At 40.5% G+C, this 12550-nt stretch overlaps 1 protein-coding gene across 1 annotated transcript in view; it reads left to right on the plus strand.

The window, feature by feature from the left end:
* Nucleotides 1-2517: 2517 nt before the first annotated feature.
* LOC110503540 (glutamate receptor ionotropic, kainate 4-like) overlaps nt 2518-12550 on the plus strand; it is a 425725-nt gene continuing 415692 nt past the window's right edge. The window contains exon 1 of the mRNA XM_036961231.1: nt 2518-3353. The gene's annotated coding sequence lies outside the window, so the exon portion shown is untranslated. The remainder of the gene's footprint in view (nt 3354-12550) is intronic.

Below are 12550 nucleotides of genomic sequence, written 5' to 3' on the forward strand. Positions count from 1 at the left end.
GTATTTGTTGTGAAGAATCAACAACCAGTGGGACACAATCATGAAGTGGAACGACATTTATTGGATATTTCAAACTTTTTTAACAAATCAAAAACTGAAAAATTGGGCATGCAAAATTATTCAGCCCCCTTAAGTTAATACTTTGTAGCGCCACCTTTTGCTGCGATTACAGCTGTAAGTCGCTTGTTTTCCCATTCCTCCTTGCAAAACAGCTTGAGCTCAGTGAGGTTGGATGGAGAGCATTTGTGAACAGCAGTTTTCAGTTCTTTCCACAGATTCTCGATTGGATTCAGGTCTGTACTTTGCCTTGGCCATTCTAACACCTGGATATGTTTATTTTTGAACCATTCCATTGTAGATTTTGCTTTATGTTTTGGATCATTGTCTTGTTGGAAGACAAATCTCCGTCCCAGTCTCAGGTCTTTTGCAGACTACATCAGGTTTTCTTCCAGAATGGTCCTGTATTTGGCTCCATCCATCTTCCCATCAATTTTAACCATCTTCCCTGTCCCTGCTGAAGAAAAGCAGGCCCAAACCATGATGCTGCCACCACCATGTTTGACAGTGGGGATGGTGTGTTCAGCTGTGTTGCTTTTACGCCAAACATAACGTTTTGCATTGTTGCCAAAAAGTTCAATTTTGGTTTCATCTGACCAGAGCACCTTCTTCCACATGTTTGGTGTGTCTCCCAGGTGTCTTGTGGCAAACTTTAAACAACACTTTTTATGGATATCTTTAAGAAATGGCTTTCTTTTTGCCACTCTTCCATAAAGGCCAGATTTGTGCAATATACGACTGATTGTTGTCCTATGGACAGAGTCTCCCACCTCAGCTGTAGAACTCTGCAGTTCATCCAGAGTGATCATGGGCCTCTTGGCTGCATCTCTGATCAGTCTTCTCCTTGTATGAGCTGAAAATACAGTTTTATATCTTTATGTTTGAAGCCTGAAATGTGGCAAAAGGTCGCAAAGTTCAAGGGGGCTGAATACTTTCGCAAGGCACTGTACATGTTATTCAATCATCGCACCCGCACAGCTTGCGCGCGTTGCCAGGCGCTAAAATAGAACTTGTTCTATTTGTGACGCTAGATGCGCTGCAAGTCCTGCCTTACCCATCTCCTAATTGAATTTTAGGATCATATACCCATGTACCATCTCCTCATTGGTTTTTAGGAGCATATACCCACATGGGTGATTGAAAGAGGAACTGAGGTCCACACTCCAGTACAGTTGGTTGTGGTAATGAACCTTAAAGTTGGTAGCCAATTGCCATATAAAGTCCACAGAAGAAGAAGAAGCCTGAAGGAAGAGAGATTACTAGAAACAAACTCGGTTTACCGTTTTATCTGTGGATTAATTGTCGGAGTAGAGGACCTTGGGCATTTCAGTTAAAATAACAACCTAATGTTTATATCCCAGGACAAATTAGCTAGCAACAGCAAGCTAGCTAGCTAAATTGTCATAAATGTTTAATGAAACACAGAAATACCTGTCCCCAAATTAATATAATTGGTTCAAAGTTTGTTTTGATATTTCAACCTGTGTGTCCTGATCACGTCTGATGTGGGTGGTCAAAATCAACTTGCGCGCATGCGGTCTGGTCAGCATGTACTGTTGTCTGTTAGTTTACTCCAATTAGGGGAGGGGTGTTTTTTGTGTTTTTATTTAACTAGGCAAGTCAGAAGAACAAATTAAGAACAAATTCTTATTTACAATGATGGCCTAGGAACAGTGGGTTAACTGCCTTGTTCAGGGGCAGAACAACATATTTTTACCTTGTCAGCTCAGGGATTCGGTCTAGCAACCTTTCTGGCCCAACACTCTAACCACTAGGCTACCTGCTGTGGTAGGGTTAGGGGAAAATAATAAAGAAGATAAATATATTGAATTAGTTTACTCCAATCAGGGGATGGTTGGTAGGGTTATGGGAAAATATATGTATTTAAAATAATATATATATTTACAAAATAAAATATATATGGGGGATTGGAAATTATGCAGACAATTACATTGATAGAGGCTACAATCTATCTGCAATATTAAAGCTGATAAGCCTCATAATTTTTGTTTTTGTTGTTGAAACATCCAGTGAAAGTTTTAAGGAAGTTATTCAAAAACCTGAAATAACCTTTGCATTTATTCAAAACATTAACAACATTTAGCTTAAGTTTTCAGAAGGTTATTTCATTACCTTCAAATAGCCTATAATTTCTGTTTTCAGAATGTTTATATAACCTCCCAGAAAAACTTTCAGGGAATCATAGTAAAACGTTTTCAGGACCTCCCTGAAACGTAAAAACGTATGTGCCCAGAACAGGCAAAAGTTTCACTTACGTTCTCAGAACATTTAAAAACATTAAGTTTTACCGGTCAGCAAACGTAGGCTTCCTTCATTCCCAGAACCAATGGGAAACCAATTACTTATGTTCTACAACTTCCAAGGAACAACATGTGTTTGCTGGGATTACACTCCATGGACTGTGTAGTGATGCACCTGTAAACTCACTGCACAGAAACAAGTGCTGGTTCCTTTAAACACAAGTGCTGGTTCCTTTAACATTGGATGTAGTGTATGTAGTAAGGCACCAAAAGCTAGTCTGTGAGGGGGACTTCACTTCACTGAGACACCATCTGCGTCTTTCTCCAGAATCGCTCCGGACGGCACTTGATGTCCATTTGATTCTTAAAAACGAAATTTCAGATTGCTTATTCGGTTAATGCATGATCTAGATTTCGAGAGAATGAATTAACCGTTTGGATGCATTGCGTTCCGTATCCTCCCTGAAGCTCAAGCTGTACAAAAGCATTTTCAACTACGGCCGGTCGGCCGCAGGAGCAATGGGAAAGACAGAAATACCTTTTTTTTTTCTTGGCAATAACCTGAATTAGATGGGCTGAAAGAAATTCAAGCTACTTGTTAATTTCAAGACAAGAAAGTACTCTAAGGAAACGACAATTGTTCAGCTTTGGAGAAATTGGACCAATAATTTTCTTCAAAGAAAAGTAGAGGATAATTTCCAACTGTTTGGATGCGGATATAAGAGAGCGAATCAATGCCCCATATAACTGGTACCGCAAGGATATACGAAAAAAGGAACCGATTTTTAAATGGTCCTTGAGTGAGTAGCCTGGTCGATACGCGCATATAGAAGGTTATTATTTCTCCCTAAACCAGCGTGCAAGAGCCATTGCAATAGAAAACTCGGGATTGCATTGTACAAACGGCTGCCGTTTTTTCCTTCCCGATAAAGCCAACCGAGGCTACACCTGTTCCATAAAGAGAAATTATACCAAAAGAGAGAAGGAGAAGCACTGCTAAAAACAGTAACAACGTCGATTGATGTTAAGAGCCAGGTAAGAAAGTCTACAATGACTGCTTGTGCACTATTCTGAGAAAATAATTTTGAGGAATGGTAGGCAATTTACTTCCATTATGTATTGTTTATGGTTACTATGATTTATTGAAAATATAAGACCACATCATGTCATGTCAATAGCCTATGCAAGATGCCTTATCGGTCCCTCAAATGTCATTGAGGTCTGCGTTGCATCAATTGAATAACCTGATTTATCCGCCCGCCTTAATTAATTAATTCCCTATCTCAATTATGGTGAATTAAGTTGATCAAATGTCTTTCTACAGGAATTGCCTCAAACGCCTATCCTCTCTGAAAAGTAAATTGTTGTATTTGTGCTTTTGTAATGTAGCCTCGCTGGGGTTTTAAACTGAGCTAGGCTAAACCTATTTGATATTTGGGGCATGAAGGCATATCATATGGAGTTGAAAAAATAATCTAAGGAAAATTCCAGCCACAAAATTGGTTTGAAGACATACTGTCTTTCTTTGGGATGTAAGTGTCATTCAGGGCCGTTTTCCATAGACCATGGACAGGGCTGCCCTAGCCTTTTAGGGGCCTTAAGGTCGATTTGGTTGGGTGCCCCACCTTGCAGCCCCCCAAAAATTGACAGCAGAGGGGATTTTTATAGTTTAAAATTATATTTACTGTAATTCTACACATTTTGCAAAGGGGTGTAGAGAAGATGTATCAATTGTATAACTAACTTCATGCATTATACTCTGCCATGGGGCAGAGAGAAACATTTACTCAATTTCAGCAAATTTTCAGCAATTTTGCCATGAGGTGGAGAGACATTTTTTTGCAGTTTAAAAACGAATTTCCTGCAATTCTACACATTTTGTCATGTATTGTGCCATGTTGATATGAAATCTGAGTGAGTGACTAACAAAATCAATGCCCCCCCCCTAGAGGTCAGTGCCCCTTTGGCCATGATGACTACAAGGTTTAGATAGCTGGCTAGACTAATTTGCCAATCTAAAAATGTTTAGCTGACATGTGCTAATTGAGACTGTCAGTGACCCCCCCCCCTCTAACGGCCTTAACCACAGATGGCATAAATCTGATTAGGAAGCTACACCTGTGACAGCCTCTATGCTCACAATGTTTTGATGAATGTCAACTCCATCTGAGTTAGAATAAGAGATTAATCAGCTAGAGTGATTGATTGTTATTCACTGATACATTTTATTGATTAGTTTATACTTTTGTGTTTTCCAGATGCTGAGCTTCATACAGTATATTACATTTTTGGCTGATTCCGATATTTTCCTTGCCAAAAAACATGATACCGATAACCGATATTTCAAATTGTAGCAGCCTTTTAAGCATTCTAGTACAGTTAAATAGTTAATACACACACATGGACGCAGCGGTCTAAGGCACTGCAACTCAGTGCAAGAGGCGTCACTACAGTCCCTGGTTCGAATCCAGGCTGTATCACATTTGGCCGTGATTGGGAGTCGCATAAGGCAGCGCACAATTGGCCCAGCGTCGTCCGGGTTTGGCCAGTGTAGGCTGTCATTGTAAATAAGAATTTGTTCTTAACTGACTTGCCTAGTTAAATAAAGGTTTCACACGCACCACACTGACCAAAAAGTTATTTTGTTGGCAATTACGTATGTCCCCATTACCAGTAAAACATAATCAAAACCTATTTCTTTCATTTACTTGCTGTGCTGTTTCGTTGTTCATTTGTTCAGTCGTTTCATTCTCAACCAGGATTTCTCATATTATGGAACGCCGTTTTGGTCTTTGCGTGTCAAATAACACTATTTGACATGTCAAATAAGCTTGTTGACCAATCAGGACCTGAGTATGACTGCACCTCACATAATAATTTAGTGTGTTCATAATTTTTTTGTTGTAGTTATTACATGTTGATTACACTATCACTCGTAGTTCATATGTCACAACAATTCATCGATACGTATGCTATGATGCTGGTAAAGTTGTCTCGTGCACCTACAGTGCTGATCATAAAAAAGCTAGCTAGCTCATGGATGCAAACAATGTTCTTCCCCAAAAACATAGCAAAACAACATCTGTTTCAGTAGCTTTATAGTTAGCTAGCTGACTATATAGCTAGGTGTTATCATCTAAAATAACCCTAATTTAGAAGACTGTTCTTATTTGATTAATTGTTAATTATGTGAAGCTAGCCACAATAAGGATTAGCCACAATATAGTGGACTTTGCCTTTAGCCTTCAAAATAAAAGTATGTCATTGACAGGGATGCAGATTAATACAAATAGTAGACGTATGCCACAATTGAATAGATCATGCTAAACGAGGTTGGAATGTTGTTATATAAAATCAACAAAAGACAATTTGTTAATTTGACAAAAAATCTGTTGAAATCACACTGGATGTATTATACTTTAGAATAGCATTGGGGGCATACTTATTTCACCGTACAGCCTTACCTATGGATTGTGGATCAATGACATGGGGTATCAGTCTACTCAGTGACACCCAGAGAACATTAGCATTGTAGCTCTTATTGCGAGACTCTGAAACAACTGTGAATTGAGCCACATTTATTGTCAACCTATGTGTATTGAACACTGTTCCAGAGGAAAAACAATACTGCGTGGAGGTTTTGGAGTCTGATAACTCCGAGGAGGACGTTGGGAATAAATATATTGGATATTGAGTAGACTGATACCCCATTTCATTGATCCCCAATCCTTAGGGTAAAGCTGTACAGTGCAATATGACTGTCAATACACACAATAGGCTGACTGGGGAGGTGATTTCACACAGTCACAGTCCCGCAATAAGAGCAACAACGCTAATATTCGCTTAAACTCTTCACAGTTGTGTTCTGTGGGTGTCACCGACTAGACTGATACCCCACAGTTGTGTTCTGTGGGTGTCACCGACTAGACTGATACCCCATTTCATTGCTTCACATTCCAACCTTGTTTAACATTATCTAGTCTAAATATGCATGATTTCAGTAATTGTAACCTTCTGCATCACTTTCAAAGAGGTACTTTAATTTTGAAGGCAAACCGCAAATTCCACTATTGTGCCTAATCCTTATTGTGGCTAGCTTCACAACACATGACCCGTTCCGGCGAACAACAAGTGGCTACCTAGCTAATACTTGATTCAACTGGTCATTGTTTTCAGGCTGGTTGTATTGGTGTACTAGCAAGGTACCAAACTAAAGATAGCGACCACAAAAGTTACGTTCGAACAAATGATGCTTTATTACCAATGCGGTATTGTAAACACATCATTCGTGGCCGGTGTTTGCATGTTTGCAGAATTTTTGGTGGTGGTGGTGCTTGGCTTGCACATGCACATTCAGAACACACAACATTCTGTAATAGACTGTGTTATTTTACATGTTAAATTGAAAGCTTATTGAACATGTCAAATAATGTTATTTGACTCGTCAAACAGTGTTATTTGACTTGTATCTTTTTTGACACGCAAGACCCAAACGGCGTTCATTCCTAACCTAGCCTACAATGTCTGCTGTGTGGATGAGCAGTCAACAAGTCGAGCAGTCATTTGAAAGAGTAAGAACATTTCAGTGAGACAACTCAAAGGCGAAATCCATTAACGCCAAGAGAATGCAAATTCATTGCCCTTGACCATCAACCGTTCTCTGTCGTGGGTGATGTTGGCTTTCGCCGACTGTTCGAGCACTGGTATACATGTTGCCCTACCAGAGTTACACAGTAATAGCGTCACTGCTATTAGCTTGGAATGCTGTGTTCCACTTGTAGCGCAACATCTTACGTGGCGTCATTGCTTGATTGACCAGTGAGTGAGTGAGTGAGTGAGTGAGTGAGTGAGTGAGTGAGTGAGTGAGTGAGTGAGTGAGTGAGTGAGTGAGTGTCCGTCCGTCCGTCGGTCGTTCAAGAGGCTGTTTCCATACTGTACTCGATACCATCCACTGTATCTTGCCTATGCTGCTCTGTACCATCACTCATTCATATATTCTTTATCCCCTTACACTGTGTACAAGACAGTAGTTTTGGAATTGTTAGTTAGATTACTTGTTATTACTGCATTGTCGGAACTAGAAGCACAAGCATTTCGCTACACTCGCATTAACATCTGCTAACCATGTGTATGTGACAAATAAAATTGGATTTGATTTGTTTTGGCACCCCCCTGTGGACCCAAGAGAGGCTGCAACCCACCAGCCACCATTTGGAAAACACAGCTCTACATTTCATCAACCCATTTCGACATATTAGGGCTTTGGTGTCTATTTCATGGCATAAGAGCTGCATTCAGCCAGGAAAGTACAGCCATCTTTTGTTGGTAGGTAGGAAATGTCACACGCTAAAGCCACATCTCAGAGTTCTAAAAACATGGGATATTATCAGTGTTACGCTGAGATGGATAACCTAGAACTGCCAGGATAGGTGTGTGTTTGTTTGTGCGTGTGTGTGGTGGACTAGATGTGAGGCCCACACGGGGTGCCCATGACATTACTCCCCGGGTATCCGGGATGATTGTGTTGAAGTTTTTAATTATCATCACCCACTCTCCCCTGCACAGTTAGGGACAGAGTGACAATCACTAGTCCTTAACAAAGTCCCATTTCCTCTGAGTGGGCAGGGGCCAGCTCTATCGTGCTCAGAATCGTCTAAGTTCATTTAGCCTGCCATCCGCATTCCCCTCTCTCAGGCAGACTGCTGAAAACACACATGGGTGCTCACATACAGGCACACACACACTCACACGCATATGCAGGCATGCACACACACACACACGCAGGCACGCACCACACTCAAGTAAGCACACACACACACACACACACACACACACACGATTCATGCATCCCGTATGCATTAAATATGGCCTTTTTTATCCTGAGATTATTTATCTATTTGCATAGCCGACACCATCATTCAGGGCGGCTCCAACAGGTCACATTTAGCACAATCATTATGCCGGTTTGTTTGCTGTTGAATTTCAGGTGGAGTAATTTTCTCAAGGGTACACTAACAATGTCCCTCATGTGTTTGACACTGCATCTTAATGGCCCTGGGTCCATCTCTCTGACCACCATTTGTGCACTAGCGGAGACTCTCCGAGGTTGAATGGGGCATCCTTGGGTTATCTTCATCAGGAATATTTTTTGCGAAATATTCCCCAATATTCCTCAGAGTATAACGATAATAGGTAAACAGCTACACCCCCACAATCCAATTGAAGTTCAGCTCTTCCTCTGCTGAATGACTGCCTGAGCAAACACCTGTGTGTTGTTGCAATTTGCACTGGCTGACAGAAAAGTGAAGTAAGATGCATGATCTCATTGAATGCTTGATCAATTGATGGATTGGACACCGAGGCACAACTCCCTAGTGTAGTGAAGGTTGACAGGCCTGCTGCATCCATCGTTCACCATCTGATGGAGGGTGATCTCTACAGAATTGAGACAAGGACAATCATTCACCACATTTAACTTCAAGGGCCACTTTCAGAGCATTTGACAATCCAAACATTACACCGGGGACAAGTTCTGTTTGAGAAGCTTATGACTCAGCTAATGGAAATAGGCTTTCAAACTTGTCAGTGAGATAAACTCTGCGAACTTGTGGCGAGCCGCGAATGTGTAGAGGCGATAGTTTTTCCTGACCACATGACCTGACCAGCAAAAAACTTTGGGCCCTGTAGTTTACCTGGTCAGGTCACGTTTCAGGAGAAGCTCTGGACCCTTTATACATGTGATAGAAATGTTATTATGGAGGACATAAAAGGGAGTTTGAGTTTGCAGCAATCGATCTTTCAACTGCTGCATGATTACTTGCTTGTTTCCAAAGCTGATTTGAATATTAGCAATTGGGATTGGGCGCTTCAGGCTTTGAAAATATTTAACATGAATGAATGAATTCAACTGAAAACTTGTGTGTTCTCTATGAAATTATTCCGCTCGGATGACTGGCTTTCTAAGACGATCCTTAAAAGTCCATGTCAGCCACAGGTGACTGTGATAGTCTCTATTCTGCTCCTATCTGCTGGGTCACTTGGGTCTCAGTCACACTTGTGGAACAATTAACTTAAATATGTTATATAGCCTAGTTATAACATATGTTAGGATATAGTTAAGCAATAAGGCCCAAGAAGGTGTGGTATATGGCCAATATAGCACAGCTAAGGGCTGTTCTTACGTACGACGCAACGTGGAGTTCCTGGATACAGCCATTAGCTGTGGTATATTGGCCATACACCACAACCCCCCGAGGTGCCTTATTGCTATTATGAACTGGTTACCAACGTAAATTAGACCAGGACAAAGTACTTTTTTTGTCATAACCACGGCTTTCAGCCAATCAGCATTCAGGGCTCAGACCAGACAGTTTATAATAACAAATATGTCACCATGGCTGAATCTCATCTTGTTGTTTCTGTGTTCATATTTCCAACAATCTTATGCACATTGTGCTCGTATGCAATCTAACGTACACAGGTATGTCTTACAATGTTTGCACGTAAAAGCTATGATCAATGAAATGAACATCTGAAACCGTTCATATGTGGGGGATCTACAATGTTAAGACGCAAGACATTTTGATTCTGTGGCCTGTAGAGTTGAACCTTTCCAAGACCTACTGAGCAGTGCATCACATTTCAAAGACCTCGGATGCAAATTATCTCTGAATTGGACTCTCCTGAATCTTGGGCTTTCGTACGAGTCATGGGGATGCTTAATTTCCCTGTTGCACATTGACATAGATAAATTGTCTGCGTTTGCCATAGCCTCACCTTCATTACCATTCAGCAATGTTTACTATTTTCCTCTGCAACCAATCAATAACATATTAAAAGTTGCAAACTAATAAGGAATCGTATTACCTGGCATACACAGTCCTAATAATATACAATTAACCTTTTATTTCAGACTTTGTTAAATTTGTATGGATTTTGTTTTTGACTGAAATACTGTAGTCGATTATGGCAGTGGTCTGAGGTCAGTCATACATATGTACGCAATACATAATAATAGATACATAATAGATGCTTTGCATGGACAGGAGTTTTCTCTGATCATGTGACCTGAGCAGGAAAATCTCTGGGCCCATGTTATAGCCTTTAACTTTTTTTCTTCATGCTCAAGAAAAACTCCTGGTCCTAGTATGTCCAAGGTCTCTGATAGGTTTCCTTGTGAATATATATTTAAAAAAGATTTGCAGGTTTTTTTTTCTGGATCAAAATGGCCCCCTGCCACGGCCACCACCTAAGCCCCTTTTGATGCAGAAAAAAACCCTGCAAAGGGGCGTGGTCAGGACGTCAGCGTGGCTGAATTATAGAGCCCCCCAACGTGGGGGGAAAAGAGACATGTTTAGAATTTAAGCCAATTTCCTGCAATTCAACAAATTTCTCCATTAAGCCAAGAGACAATTTTGTAATTTTAAAGCTAATTTCCTGCAAATTAAATGCATTTAGCTATTGCTAAAGCTGTTTTTTTTTTTTCTCTGACAAAATCAATACTCGTAAATTAATTGTCTTGACATTTTCCATTCCTCCTGACTTTATAGCTTTTATTTTGGTGATTGTTAGTTCTCAATGATTTATATTATAAAAACATACAGTATTTTATATCTGGTTATACTTGTTCTTTCTTTACTTATGTCTTTTTTTTTATATATATTTTTTTACTGTTTGGACTTAGGTGGCCTGAAAAAATGCTTAGGCAGCCCCCCAATGATTTCAATGGCAGAAAAATCCCTCATTTGTAACTTCTTGCCATGAACTAATGGGGTAGTTTAAAGGTGACATCTACTATCCACTCAAAAAGGTCAGTTTTATTTGAGTCAATAATGCATGAATAGAGATCTATATTTGGCTCTGATTCAGCTAGAAATTCCTAATTTCTTTCCTGTGCACAATACTAGTTGCCATGACAGCAAGCCCTTACCTGGCACCTTGTGTCGGGCCCTTGACAAAAGACAATGTTGGGGGTATATGTTAGTTTGCCCTGTAGATAGAAGTATGAAAGAGGAAAGAAACAGAGCCCTGTACGGCTATGAATTTTAAGCCCGAACCCTACCCACGCCCGCGACATTCAGGCCCTACCCTACCCAGGCCCAATTTACTTCTGCCAAATTTAAGGCATGGCCCTGTAAACCAGCCGAAATCTGAAAGAACTCCTTCCTTTAGTAAATCCATTAACTGCTCCACTCTGTCACTCGAATGTGCTGCTTGGGCTGCTCTGCCAGATATATTAAAGAAAGGAGGAGATAGGAAAACCAGTAAATGGATGAACGTATAACACATCACCCAGCAGACTGTCGACCAAACACATTCACGTTGTCATGCTCTGTCACGTGATTGCTAAACTAATCATCACGCAATCCCTTCGCAAAGTCACGGTATTCCAAAGCTATACAATATTACAGTTTATCTCACATCTTGGAAAAGATTTGTAATGTTGTAGTTTTTGTTCACAAAATTCATGCTAATGTTGGCTTTTTGAGCTTCTAGTTCCCAATTGACTCCCATTCACTCCTTGAAAGGAGAGCTCTCCTTGTCCCAGAATCGCCTGTAATGCCACGTTGCATGGGCAATGTACACTATGGGCATTCATTTGATTTCAATGGAGTTTCAGATCTCCTCTAAAGTATCTCCGGCTCTGCTCAACGAACGAAGACACATGAGAGAGCATTTGGCTATTAGCTACTTTTGGTCACTAAACTCAGACAAAACAGGTACATTATAATAAAACATTTAAATCTCTCCTGTCTTAGATTTGACGAGGTTTAAGTACTTCTAACACTTCTATCTTAGTCAGATATCACTGCACTGCGTAGCAGAGCACGAGCCAATGGCTCAGCTTCAAAATGTTAGTGATCAATGTAGTGATACCTGAGCCCTATCCGTACCCCAGTTATTGATAAAAAATATATATAAAAATAGTCCCTACCCGGCCCTAACCCAATAGCGTCGTGACACGTCAGGCTCAGGACAAGTAGCAGAGCTCTAGAAAGACATAGCAATACTTTTAGAATGACCTGTACAGGCTTCTGGTCAACTCTGGGAATCAGTTTCAGCAGCACTTGAATACAGCTTTTAGTGCCTCTGTTTACTTCTGGGGAGAATGGAGATACGGACCTCCTGCAGAGAGCAGAGCGTTCAAGCAATTGAAGAAGGAAAAAAATAATAATGAAAAAACAAGTTAACACAATTCTATCTCTGTTGGTCACACGGTGTGAAGTCAGACA

The sequence above is a fragment of the Oncorhynchus mykiss genome, chromosome 24, assembly GCF_013265735.2.
Source record: "Oncorhynchus mykiss isolate Arlee chromosome 24, USDA_OmykA_1.1, whole genome shotgun sequence".
In the NCBI taxonomy this organism is placed as follows: Eukaryota; Metazoa; Chordata; class Actinopteri; order Salmoniformes; family Salmonidae; genus Oncorhynchus; species Oncorhynchus mykiss.